This window comes from Bacillus rossius, chromosome 1 (genome assembly GCF_032445375.1).
Source record: "Bacillus rossius redtenbacheri isolate Brsri chromosome 1, Brsri_v3, whole genome shotgun sequence".
Lineage (NCBI taxonomy): Eukaryota > Metazoa > Arthropoda > Insecta > Phasmatodea > Bacillidae > Bacillus > Bacillus rossius.
Genome location: NC_086330.1, coordinates 71,701,267 through 71,713,785, shown reverse-complemented (window position 1 = coordinate 71,713,785; position 12,519 = coordinate 71,701,267). Strand labels below are relative to the sequence as shown.

The following is a 12,519-nucleotide window of genomic DNA, read 5'->3' as shown; positions in this document are numbered from 1 at the left end:
CCTACAAACAATCGCCGATTACGCTGCCATCTATGAATCTACAAATGAAATACCGTGATCGAAAGTGCGTTAACGATATAAATCGATATGTTTAACACAAATCGATTAGCAACGTGTTTCGAGCTATCGAACTGGATATTTTCTGTCGTATAATAATAATATTAATAATAATAATAGCCTTTTGAATTTTTTTCATAATCTTATTTGCAGGATGCTCGATACAATTTCAATGTGCTGAAAGTGATCCTGTGTTAAAAAAACTGTTCATTTTTTATTTATTTAAATTTTGGACTAAATGAGATATGCTAATTAAAATTCTCCTTAGTTATCACAGAAACGATCAGGTGGTAACTCAATTCTTTCAAGTCACGTTTGGGCATTACATTTTTCTTTTTCAAATGGAAAATCATTAAAACCCCATTTAACCTAGCGGGATGAATAAACAAAAAGAGTCAAAGTTACAAACATAACCCAAGAAAAAAAAAAGGAACATGAATATAACATTTGACGATTTCACAATTTAAATAAACTAAAAAACTAAGTTTTGTGTACATAGTGCATCTCACACAACTACGTAAACCATAATATGGCAAGGTTGAAACAAAACTAAAAAGGCTATTTTTAAAGTTCAATACATCCATCCTTCACTGTCCACAGAATTTTGTTCTTTCGACTCAAGTAGCGACTTGAGCGGTGCAGTACGCTGGGGAATCGGTGGCGGGAGAATGGGGAGGAGATACCTAGGCATGCACAAGTGTTCCATTGGGCCATAAGTTTTGAAAGTGGGAAATCGATGCCACATAATAATGCTGTAAAGACCTAATATAATTTCTGGTTTGAAGCTAACTACTGCTAAATAAATCTAAAACCAACTGTATAGCTCTTAGAAACATATGTACTATGGAGTAGATGAAAGAATTGGACTGAGGATACCTTCTTTCTCTTCACCCACAAGATGAAACAATTTATATTTAAACACAATGTGGGTAAATGTTCCGTATAGCGTATCCAAGCCTATCCCTTGATCCTAATGGCATGATCCTGAATATAATATTGATCCTGTGGTACATGATGCTTGCTGTTTTAATTTAGTACATAGAAAGATCCTGGATACAAAAAAAATTGTGATGTAACAATGAATTATGATGGTATTATCACATCAAATAAAAATCTTAAAGTAATTTTTTTTTTACTTCCTAAAATTATTTTTATTGTAATATTTTTGTTATGTCCAGGATCTTTGATGTACTAAATCAAGACAGCAAGCATCATGTACCACAGGATCAATCATACAGGATCAAGGCTTAAACTTGAGTACGTGATATGGAACAAATTACCCACGTATAACAAGAAGATACCAAAATTTAATTATAACTGAACAAAAAAATAAGATGCAGTAAAGGAATGCTAAGGGTAATGGAAAGTCCTAAATTGGTAATTTCATTTTCTGGTTTATAAAATAGCCTATTTGAAGCATAATATAGATTTTCATGTACACAGGTGAGATTGGCACAATTTTAATTGTTTCGCTATCAACATTTTGCATAATACTTTATTTTATTAATTAAATTGGAGGTCTATGTGCATTTTAGCAATGCAGTCAGCATACAGAGAGCAACTGCAATAATTAAAGTTATCATTTTTTGTCTCTGAATATATTATTTTCACTCATTGCAAAAATGTTTGGTTACATAAAAGTTTCAGAAGATATTTAGAAAGTTTTAAATAAATAAGAATGGATGCGATAGTGTACACTGTACAGAAGTTTTATTATTATTTTTTTTTTTAATTTCCACCCACTGGTATTTTCAACTTCTTGCAGCACTGGTTAATCCTAAAAAAATTGTTTCAGATCAAAGTTTTATACAAGTTTTAGAAGAATTGCAATAATTGTTATAGATTTTATAGTTAACTTAATAGAGTAATTAAGAATATTTGTTTGTCCATTAACCCCTCATTATTTTACCCACAGCACCCTTGGTGGTTATCAGGTGGTTATAAAATTTTTTAAAATTGACAACAAATTTGAACAGATTCTATGGTGTGCTTCTAAGATAGTTAGGAGTTTTTTGTCCTCAAATCAAAATTTCCATAACCATATTTTATGTACTAAGTGATTTATTTGTACAAAATTATGGCAGTTATCATGACAATAAAAATGTGGTACATACACATGGTAACGACTGCAACAGGTAGTCTTTCTTCGAAACATACCTAACAGTACAATTTATTCTAGTCATGAGTTTGCTTTTTCCAGCTAATTTATAATACCTGAACAATTTTAACTTACAAGAAATGTAACACATATTTTGTACTTACAGTTAAATCGATCAATACCTACTACTTTTCACACTTTATTCTACAAATGATATTTAATCCCTACAGTCAAATAAATTAACCAAAAACAATTCATTTGAAACCAAATAACAAAATACTACTAGTTTATAAGATGGTAAGAATTCATTTAAAAGCATGTGTTATTTTTTAGTATGCAGACTTTTTTGGGAGCTGCATGTATATAAAAGCTTGTAACCTTTTAATTTTATTTTAGATATTTCAATTTTCTCATGTTACTCAATACATGTATGTGTCCACTGCCTTACGTAAAACACTTTTACATACATAAAAAACTTTTGTATAATTGTGCGCTGTGAATACAGGTAATCCTGGATGTTCTTATGAAGTGACATCCAATTTTAAATATCATTTAATTTAACACAATAAATCAAATGAGTGGTTGTAACTTATAATGAACACAAAAGTAAGAAAAACAAGGCCACAAGGCAGAAATGGTAGTTAAAAAAAAGGTAGAGGGCTCAGTGGAATTTCATTACATTTACAAATCTGAATACTTTTGTAGTTTATAATGTAAAAAAAAACCTTTATACTGAATAGTTATTGAACTTAAAACATCAAGTAAAAATAAGTTTTTAAGTGTGGATGTAGAACTTATTGAAGGTTCAATTGTATACTATACTACAACTTACTTTCTAACTAGTTGTATATACATCACATGATCATCTATATATATAAAAATGAAACCCGTTTTCCTTGGTCACGGCATCACGCGTGAACGGCTGGACCGATTTCACTAATTGTTTTTTTTGTTGTGTTTGCTATGGTCAGGAGAAGGTTCTTATGAAAGAAAAAATTAAGAAAATTGTGCGGAAAATTAGAAAATTTAAGAATAATGAATTCCTATTTCCCTTGGTCACGCCATCACGCGTAAATGACTGAACCGATTTCACTAATTCTTTTTTTGTTGTGTTTGTTATTGTCACGAGAAGGTTCTTATGAAAGAAAAAATTTAACGGAAAATTAGAAAATTTAAGAATACTGAACCACCATATATAAAATTATTTCCAAACTAACCCAACACTTTGTACAATATAAATATTTTTAAAGTAACCTTATGACATTCAGCTTTAAGCGTTTACAGTTTCCAGTGCGGCTTGCATTTGCAATATCAATAAATAAATCGCAAGGGCAGTCGCTAAGTGTATGTGGCATCAAACTAGAAAATCCATGTTTTTCACATGGCCAATTATATGTCGCCTGTTCCCGTGTCGGAAAACCATCAACATTATTTATTTACGCGCCAGAACATAAAACTAAAAATATAGTTTATCAAAAAGCATTAGAGTAGAGAGAAGCAGTGAGGGGTACAGATACTATTAGTTGATTTATAGAGCGCGCGTGGTATTGAGCTAATTGTTTACTTAAAAATGCCAAGTTGTTCAATAGCAATTTGTAAAAACATTAGTGGAATTATTGAATCCTATGGAATAAACACTATTTTGACAATATATATTTTGTTTTTTATTTAATTAAATTAGTAAGGTCCTTTTCAGTTATAGTGATACCAGGGAATTATGGATTCATTTTAATATGGAGGATATTATAGATTCCAGTTCAAATTGAATAGGTACTCATACCTAAGATAGGTCAGCTATACAAAATAAAGTAGTGCATCATTGCTACGCTAAGGCGGTACGAAGTTCGCCGGGTCAGCTAGTAGGTTATAAATATGTTGAAGATCAACATTTTAAATTTGCCTCTACAATTTATGGTCAGCCTTGCTATGTTTAAACTCGAATTACAATTCTTTGAAGAGAGTGGCCCAATCCCATGTATTGTGACTTTTTTTGCAACGTGATTCAAGGAATTGGACTGATCGGAAAAAAATGTTAAGGCAACAGATAAGGGAAACAGTAGAGAACTGTGTAGGAGGTTTAATAAAAAAAAGTATCCCGGTCACCATACCAATCTTTAACATCAAATAAAAAGTGTGAAATACCCCATACATATATGTTTGTATGCGCCTGTACAAAGGTTGTAATGATGGACTGCATGTTGACCAATAATGTTAAATACTGCTTCAGCCCATCACATGTAAATGCTACCTGTGAATAACAAAGGACCTTAGAGGCAGGTGAAAATATATATCTGCACAAGTAGATCTTACAAGTTATGTTATGTAACATAAACATTTCACCTATATTTGGCAGCATTCTAGACATAATAAATTATAACAATAGATCCATACTTCACTGTCCACAGAATTAAAATATGTTGTAACAGCACCACGATTCAATTTGATGCAGTCACATGTAGTGAAAGCTCCAATATCAAAATGTTCGGAACACACATATTTAGTTTTAAATGTTTCAGCATTACTGGCATCAAGGTCATAGCCAATTGCAGCAATCCACTTCAATAACCTGGAAACAAAACAAAAAATTTTTATAGTGTGAGCTAGTACATAAATCAGTATTTCCAGATTATTAGCTAGCATGTAGCCTACTATAAATATAAGGTATAAACATACATGTATTTAATTATGTGTATTTAGTTTAGCATTACCACTCAATGAACGTATATATTTCAGAGCTAATGTTTTATTATTAAAGTGCTGTAGAGTGTAATAAATTCAGTGGCGTAGCCAGGGGGGGGGGGGGGGGTTTAGGGGTTCAACCCCCCCCCCCCCCCTTAGCATCAAATCTTTAAATTAATTTCTTATTCATCACGCAAACAAATTTCATATTAAAATTAATACAATTTTTACCATTACAATATTTAAATTTAAGTACCGAAAACTGCTAAAAAAAAGCAATATTTTACAACTTAAAATCCAAATTTTCCCGGGGGAGGACCCCCGGACCCCCCGCTTTAATACGGGAAAGGGGGGGGGGGGGCATGCTTCTTAACACCCCCCATACACAAATCCTGGCTACGCCACTGAATAAATTTGGTAGGTTTCTTTTAATTACGATATATTAATTTTCATTGAATCACATATTGTATAAATAATATAAATTCAGTAACACAAAACGATTTTTAGGGTTCATATCACAAATCAGTACATTTAAATTACTGATTTATGGTAATTTTACTAAGCCCATACTATCCCCAAATGGGTATATGTATATATATGTGTATATATGTGTGTGTATATATATATATATATATATATATATATATAGGTGGGTTATTAAAAATAAATAAATGATTATACTACTTAATTACAAAATTATTATGTGCGCAAATTCAGGTTTCGATAATATCGCTCTATACATCCTGTATAATAAGCCTTAACATAAATGCCTAACCCTTAACATGTTAAACCACTTATTGTAATTTTTTTAATAATATAAACATCAGTACTCACTTGCTTCGGCTTCATGGAAATCTGAATGTTGTCACATCAGGATTAACAGTAATACTGTTCCTGCACGAAGACACAAAACATCGATGTGTATTCACAGGCATCTACATCGGCTTCTTAATTCACAATTATATAGGAAAATAATTCAAAATGAAAAATCAAACTCCATTGTAAAAACCATCTTTCACTCAACCAAAATCTACAACAAACCGAAAAAAAAAAAAAAAAAAAGAGCAACTATATTGCTCAAATCAATATGTAAACGAATATTACTGCAAAAAAAAAACAATTTTTACAAATCAAATGTTTTTGAAATCAAAATACATTAATATTACACTATATTTATTGCATTATTAGTATTTATTGCATAAATTTAGTTTCTTATAAACATTCAAATGACATTTGATCATGAACACTAACGCTACCTATGAATTTACAAAAGAACTAGGTCAATCTACTAGGTCCTCTCACCAGACGCCCACTGCCCCCCTGCCGCGCGTCATCACTCGTCCGCACGTTCTCCCCCCCCCCCCCCCCCCCCCCTAAATCCGAAGGACACGCGCAGCGCTCGGGTGCTTCCGGGTGTTGGCCTCGGCTTCGTCGCCCGGTGGACAATGTTGAACAAATATTCGACATATTTATGAAAAACATCTAATTATTATTACAAACAAAATATTACATAAATAACACTAGAGTTCATTACATTATAGGTATGTTCATTAAACAAATACACACAATAACACTCAACACACTGCATGGGGCAGGGGTGGATCAGGGTTTGGCGCAGCATAACGGTCTTTATGAGCAGGGGAGACACTTGGGTCGACGTCAACGGAAACCCCCAAACCAGACTGTCGGGCACTGTTTTTAGCTCTCATGTTGCTAACACAGTATAACAAGTGATGGTCGACACTGCAATGTTGCTAAAACAGCGTGGGTTCTGGGATGATGAGCACTCTGTAATGATGCTATCTCAGCGTGGACCACAGATGCTGGATCAGGGATGGTCTGTGCTCTGTAATGTTTCTAATGCAGTGTATAGGACCAGTAATGGTGGGCAATCTGCAATATTGCTAATGCAGCATGGGATCATGGACAGTGGACACACTGCTGCTCAGCACTGAAGAACTAGAGGCAGTCGAGCTGTCTTTGGAAAGCTAAGGTAGAAAATACCACTAGGATTCAATAATCATATGTTTTGCTGAAAAAGAATATCATGTTACTCTTCCAAATTATATTAAAATAAATAATTTGGCCAAGAAAATATTGAATTTTCAGCACATTACCTACCAAAGAATCCTATTGTTTCCACGAAGCACCTTTCTCATCCAAGCATTAACTTTTAAACACATATGGATTCTTTAAAAAAATTTCAATCATTAAACGTTCTCAATATACTAGCTTTTTAATATAAGATGAGGAACCTACTTTCTAATATACTTCACTGGCTTCTTTCGTCTACCTAACCCATATTTAAATTCGATGTGTTGTAAATTATTTCAGACACTTACAGGTATGCATACTTCAAGCAAAGTTATCTCACATGCGTCAAACTATTAAGGTACATTAAATATAAATATATATATAAAGTATTGTTAAAGTAGACATCGTCCAACATTGCAAAAAATAATTATTTCAGTTTTAATTTTGGCATTACACATTTAAGAAAAAAAAAAAACTATGCTCTATAAATGTGAGCGCCTTAATGCAGGCATACCATTGTAATGATAACTTGCAATAAAATAAATTATCTGGTACCACACTAAAATGTTCTGAAAACTATGAACAGTCCTTCAACTTATTAACTAAAAGTTAGCCGTATTGTAAAACATTTCTGTTGCCTCAAACTGTAGGTAATATGGGTGTAGGTAGTTCTTTCCTGGGGCCCTATTCTTGACGCTGTCGGAATAATTCCTCTAGAGCAGTGGTTCCCTACCTTTTGTGGCCCATTTCCCTTTTTTTTTCTATTTTATTTAAGAGTGACCAGATAAAACCGCTTGGGTTGTTTTTATATACGGTAATAAAATTGTTAAAAATAGTAAACCTGCTTTATTATTTACACTTTACTTCAAATGAAAATCAGACGTGTCGAGAAACTCAGTAAAAGCGTCAAATAATTCGAATAAACAGCGCAAACAGCTTCCTTTGGAAAGCCACCTCACGACCGTATGTAGATGCAAGCGTTCGAATTCCTCATCATTTTCATGGAAATGTTGTCGGAACAGACGGTCATTGGGGGAATTAGCTTTGATCTTGTTGACACCAGCATAACCAGTTGTAAGGTTTCATGCAGGAAGGACACTGCTCAATTTTTTCGCAGCTAAGTGTTGACGATGAATGACAGTGAATAGTGATGACCACTGGCAATTCTTTCTTAAGGTGGGCTAGAAACCCAGCATGGACCTGACATGGCAGGAGCTCTGTCTGTTGCGCAAGCGCTCACATTGGTTAGGGGAATCTCTTTTTCCTCAAAATAATCTTGTACCACTTTAAAAATCGACGATTCCTTCGTATCAGTGATCAAAGTTCTAGCAAACAACATTTTGTCGGTAATTTTCTTTTGTTCATTGATAAACCTCACATAAGCTAATAAAAGTGCTTTGTTCTCAATCACAGTTGATTTATCAATCTGCCATGCAAATTTACTTTTTTTCAACAAATTGGTGAGTTTAAGTAGTATAGGATAGCCGGTTCTGGAACAGGGTTCAGGGTTGTGGTGCTGGTGCCGGGTCAATAACCGATTGCTCTGACGTCACGGCGGCCATCTTGGACTCAAATATACCTCAAATTCCTCAAAAATGACTCAAAATGACTTAAAAATTAACGTTTTGAGGGAAAATTTCTCGTTTTCTTCCTCAAAAATTCAAAAATTAGGATTTCGAAAAACTTCAAAAAGTCTTTTGCCTTAGAAAGAACACAAATTCTTAAAAGAGGCTTAAGCATCCATGTCTACAGCCTCCGATAAGCCTCTGACGTCAAATATGATTATAACGTCACCATTGCAATTTCTGTTACGGCCGCCATCTTGAAAATCTTTATTTATTGTCCGATTTTAATAAAAAAAATTAATTTGATAAAAAATCAATTAATAAAATTTAAAAAAATATTAAAACACGCACTTTTTCGACATGGAGCTCGGAGTCATTGGTTCGAACCCGGTGAGGGCAAAAAAATAAAAATGGCGTCCAATACTCCCCTCATGGTGGCTGCAGGCAGACTGACACCCACCAATTTTTTTGAAAAGTTGATAATTTGTCACCTAGTATGACATCATGTCCGCCATCTTTGAAATCCGTAATTTTTATGTTAGAAATTGGGAATTTTTTTAAAAATCATTAAAAAAAATAAATGAAATTAAATAATACAAATTTAATAAAATATTAATTAAAAACCACTGTTGCACTTATCGTTACAGTCGCCATCTTGGATTTCATAAATGTTGCATGTTTCGATACGCCCGCCATCTTGGCTGAGTACGATGTCATCGTTACACTTTACGTTACGACCGCCATATTGGATCCTATTAATGTTTTGCATATTTTGTTATGACTGCCATCTTGAAAATCCGTAATTTCAATGCTAGAAATTCCGAAAAAATTCCAAAAAATATTTTAAAAAATTGCCTACTTCAAATGTTTAGTTACTTAATTGTTTTCGGTCCTCGGTTCGATTTCCGGCGAGAGTAAACCAGTAATTTATTAAAATATTAAAAAAATCTCAATTTAAAGTAATAAAAATCTCTTACACCACACTCGACATTTTAAATTGTCACCACTGTATCAACTATCGTACGGGCCATATCTTGAAAATCTTTATATATTACCCGATTTTAATGAAAAAAATTCAAAATTAATTAAAAAATTAATTTATCAGAATACTGATTGATTAGATCGATTCCCGTACTTAGTTATATCCCTGGACGATACAAAACATCTTAATTTTATGTAAAAATATATCAATTTTAGTAAATAATGATCAAAGTCCTAAAAGAAGTATAGTTTCCAAATCAACCATCATCCTATAAGTCATTACGACCACCATCTTAGATATAGGTATGTATTGACCTAGAAATTCGGGAAAGATTCCAAAATTCATCGGAAAAATCACACATTACTTTACATATTGAATCGATACTTGGTTCGATCTATGGACGAAGCTAAAACTAAATTTAATTTAAATAGCAGAAAAGTGTCAGGTTCGAGGAATAAAACACCCCAAGTTCTTTTAGAAACATTAAATTTATTACATAATTTCTATTCTACTACAGGAACAATTGCGAAAGTTAACAATCTTATAAACTTTTAGCCCTGCATAGGCGTGAAATGGCTAATTCTTAGCTCCAATCGGTTTATACTAGACAGAGACCAACTAGAACCTTTACAGACATAGTCCTCCTCTTCTTGACAGAGTTTCTGGATACTGTGTTTAACAGTTTGCTTCACATCGTCAGATCTGTAAATTACTGCAGCCGATGTCTTGAATGCACACTTCTTCACTTTGTCATCGAACGGATATGGCTTTCATGTTAGGCTAATCGGCACTGTATTTAATTCGTTGGTCAGGTATATTGTCTTGAGTTGTTTTTCGTAGAGTGAATGATTAATAAACTCCGCGAAATGTAATGGAAAACAGAATCTAAAATTTATTTAATAATTAGTTACAACTGCCACTGGTCAAGAATCGAACCGTGGACAGGAATCCATCGATTCAATTTGAAAATTAATAATTGATTTTTTCGGAGACTTTTGGAATTTTTCCCGCATTTCTAGCTAAATAATTACATGATTTCAAGATGACGCCCAAATTTCAAGATGGCGGGCACCTCAGTAATAATAAATGATTACTGCACTGTAGCAGGTTAGAATAAAACTAGCATGATGGTAAGACGAGTACACACAAGATGGTTACCTCCAGCAGACGAAAACATGATGGTGGCAATGACCACTAGCAGGTAGTAGCTCCTGGTAGCATGCACTGAACATAAAATGACGGATCCATGATGGACGTCAAGGTCAAAGTCAAAGGCCAAGGTCAAATTTCAAGGTCAAAGGTCAAGGTCAATGTCAAATTTCAAGGTCAAGGTCAAAGTTCAAGGTCAATGACAAAGTTCAATGCCAACAGACGAGGTTAAAGGTATGGTGAACAGAAAATTATACTGACATGTCGCCAGCACACTCTAGCAGACGAAAACAAGATGACGGTCTCCAGCGGACGAAGACAAGATGGCGGACATGACGTCATACCAGCTGACGATATATACCTTGGTATTGGTGGTAGGTCAGTCTGTAGGTGGCTTCTGTGGAGGAAGGATCAGATGTTTTTTTTGCTCTTAGCGGTTTAGAACCAAGGACGGAAATCGATCTGATCAATCAGTAGATATTCTAATAAGTAAATGTTTTAATGAATTTTAATTTTTTTCCATTAAAATCGGATAATAATTAAAAAAGTTAAAGATGGTGGGCGTAACGGAAATGGCAACATTTATAGGATCCAATATGGCGGTCATAATGTAAAGTGTAAGGATGGCATCGTACTCAACCAAGATGGTGGGATGTATCGAAACATGCAACATTTATGTAATCCAAGATGGCGACCGTAACGATAAGTACAACAGTGGTTTTTAAGTTATATTTTATTAAATTTTTATTTATCAATTCGATTAAATATTTTTTAATGATTTTTAAAATTTTTCCCGATTTTCTGACATAAAAATTACGGATTTTCATGATGGCGACCGTAGGTAATGATAATTGCAACAGTTACGTCTTTATACAAGATGGTGGTTCTGTCTCGAACAGGTAGTGCTATTATTACTTAAAATTAAAAAAAAAATACAAGTCCGAATATGCATGTTATTTTTATATAGGCACATACCTTATTTAATTCTCAGCCTGATAAATGTCTCGATGGGCGTGCGGTTAAAGGCGTATGTTTTCCAACCTAAAGATCAGAGCTGCGATGCTTCGAATCACAGCGCTTCCAATTATTTTGCGGACAATAATAGCTATGGAAGGTAATGGAACATCGACCTTATGTGATGTGACAGAGCGACGCTGGCACTCTCAAGGAACAAACAACAGAAACAAAGTCGACGGTATCCAAGTTGACGGCCTCCAGTAGAACAGAAAAAAATCAAGAGCGACGCCGGCGCTATCTAGAAACAAACAACAGAAACAAATACGACGGTATCCAATATGGTGGCCTCCAGTGGAACAGAAAAAAATCAAGAGCGAAGCTAGCGCTCTCTAGGAACAAACAGCAGAAACAAAGTCGACGGTATCCAAGATGGTGGCCTCCAGTGGAACAGAAAAAAATCAATATGGCGACAGAGACGAAAATTTCATCATAATGAGTGGGGCGCTCGATTTAAAGGTGTCGGATCCAATATAGCGGATCCAATATGGTGGATCCAATATGTCTGCCGTAGTCAAGGACAAGGTCAAAGGTCAAGGTCACGGTCATCCAAGATGGCCGCCGTGATCTACTTGTCCCGTTACGCTGTGTCCCGTTACGCTGTGTCCAGTTACACTCATCCAAGATAGCCGCCGTGACGTCACAATCAGAGATGTGGCTCGGCTCCCGGCTCCACCGCCTGACGCCTGGGCCAGAAAATACATTCACATACTACTCATGTTATAGTAGTTTTAAATGGCTTCAGAATAATGTGTGTAATGTGCAATGAGTTATCGTATCCGCTTGGTTTCGCCACATAAGTTAAAGTGGAATAAACACGGTGCCAAACAGAAATGCAGTACACCGCTCAGTTCCTGATCGCTGTTACGCTTTATTTCGAAGTTAATCTTCGTTACGCTCTAATGACGTCATCACACGAACTTACCCTACAGGCTGCAAAG

General features: G+C 34.5%; 1 long non-coding RNA gene across 1 annotated transcript; it reads right to left on the bottom strand.

Moving 5' to 3' along the window:
- Positions 1 to 1,765: 1,765 nt before the first annotated feature.
- Positions 1,766 to 5,896, bottom strand: LOC134537526 (uncharacterized). The gene is made up of 2 exons (XR_010076000.1): positions 5,669 to 5,896; positions 1,766 to 4,721 (listed from the first exon to the last, which is right to left on the bottom strand). It is a non-coding gene; the product is annotated as an uncharacterized LOC134537526 (long non-coding RNA).
- Positions 5,897 to 12,519: the final 6,623 nt, after the last annotated feature.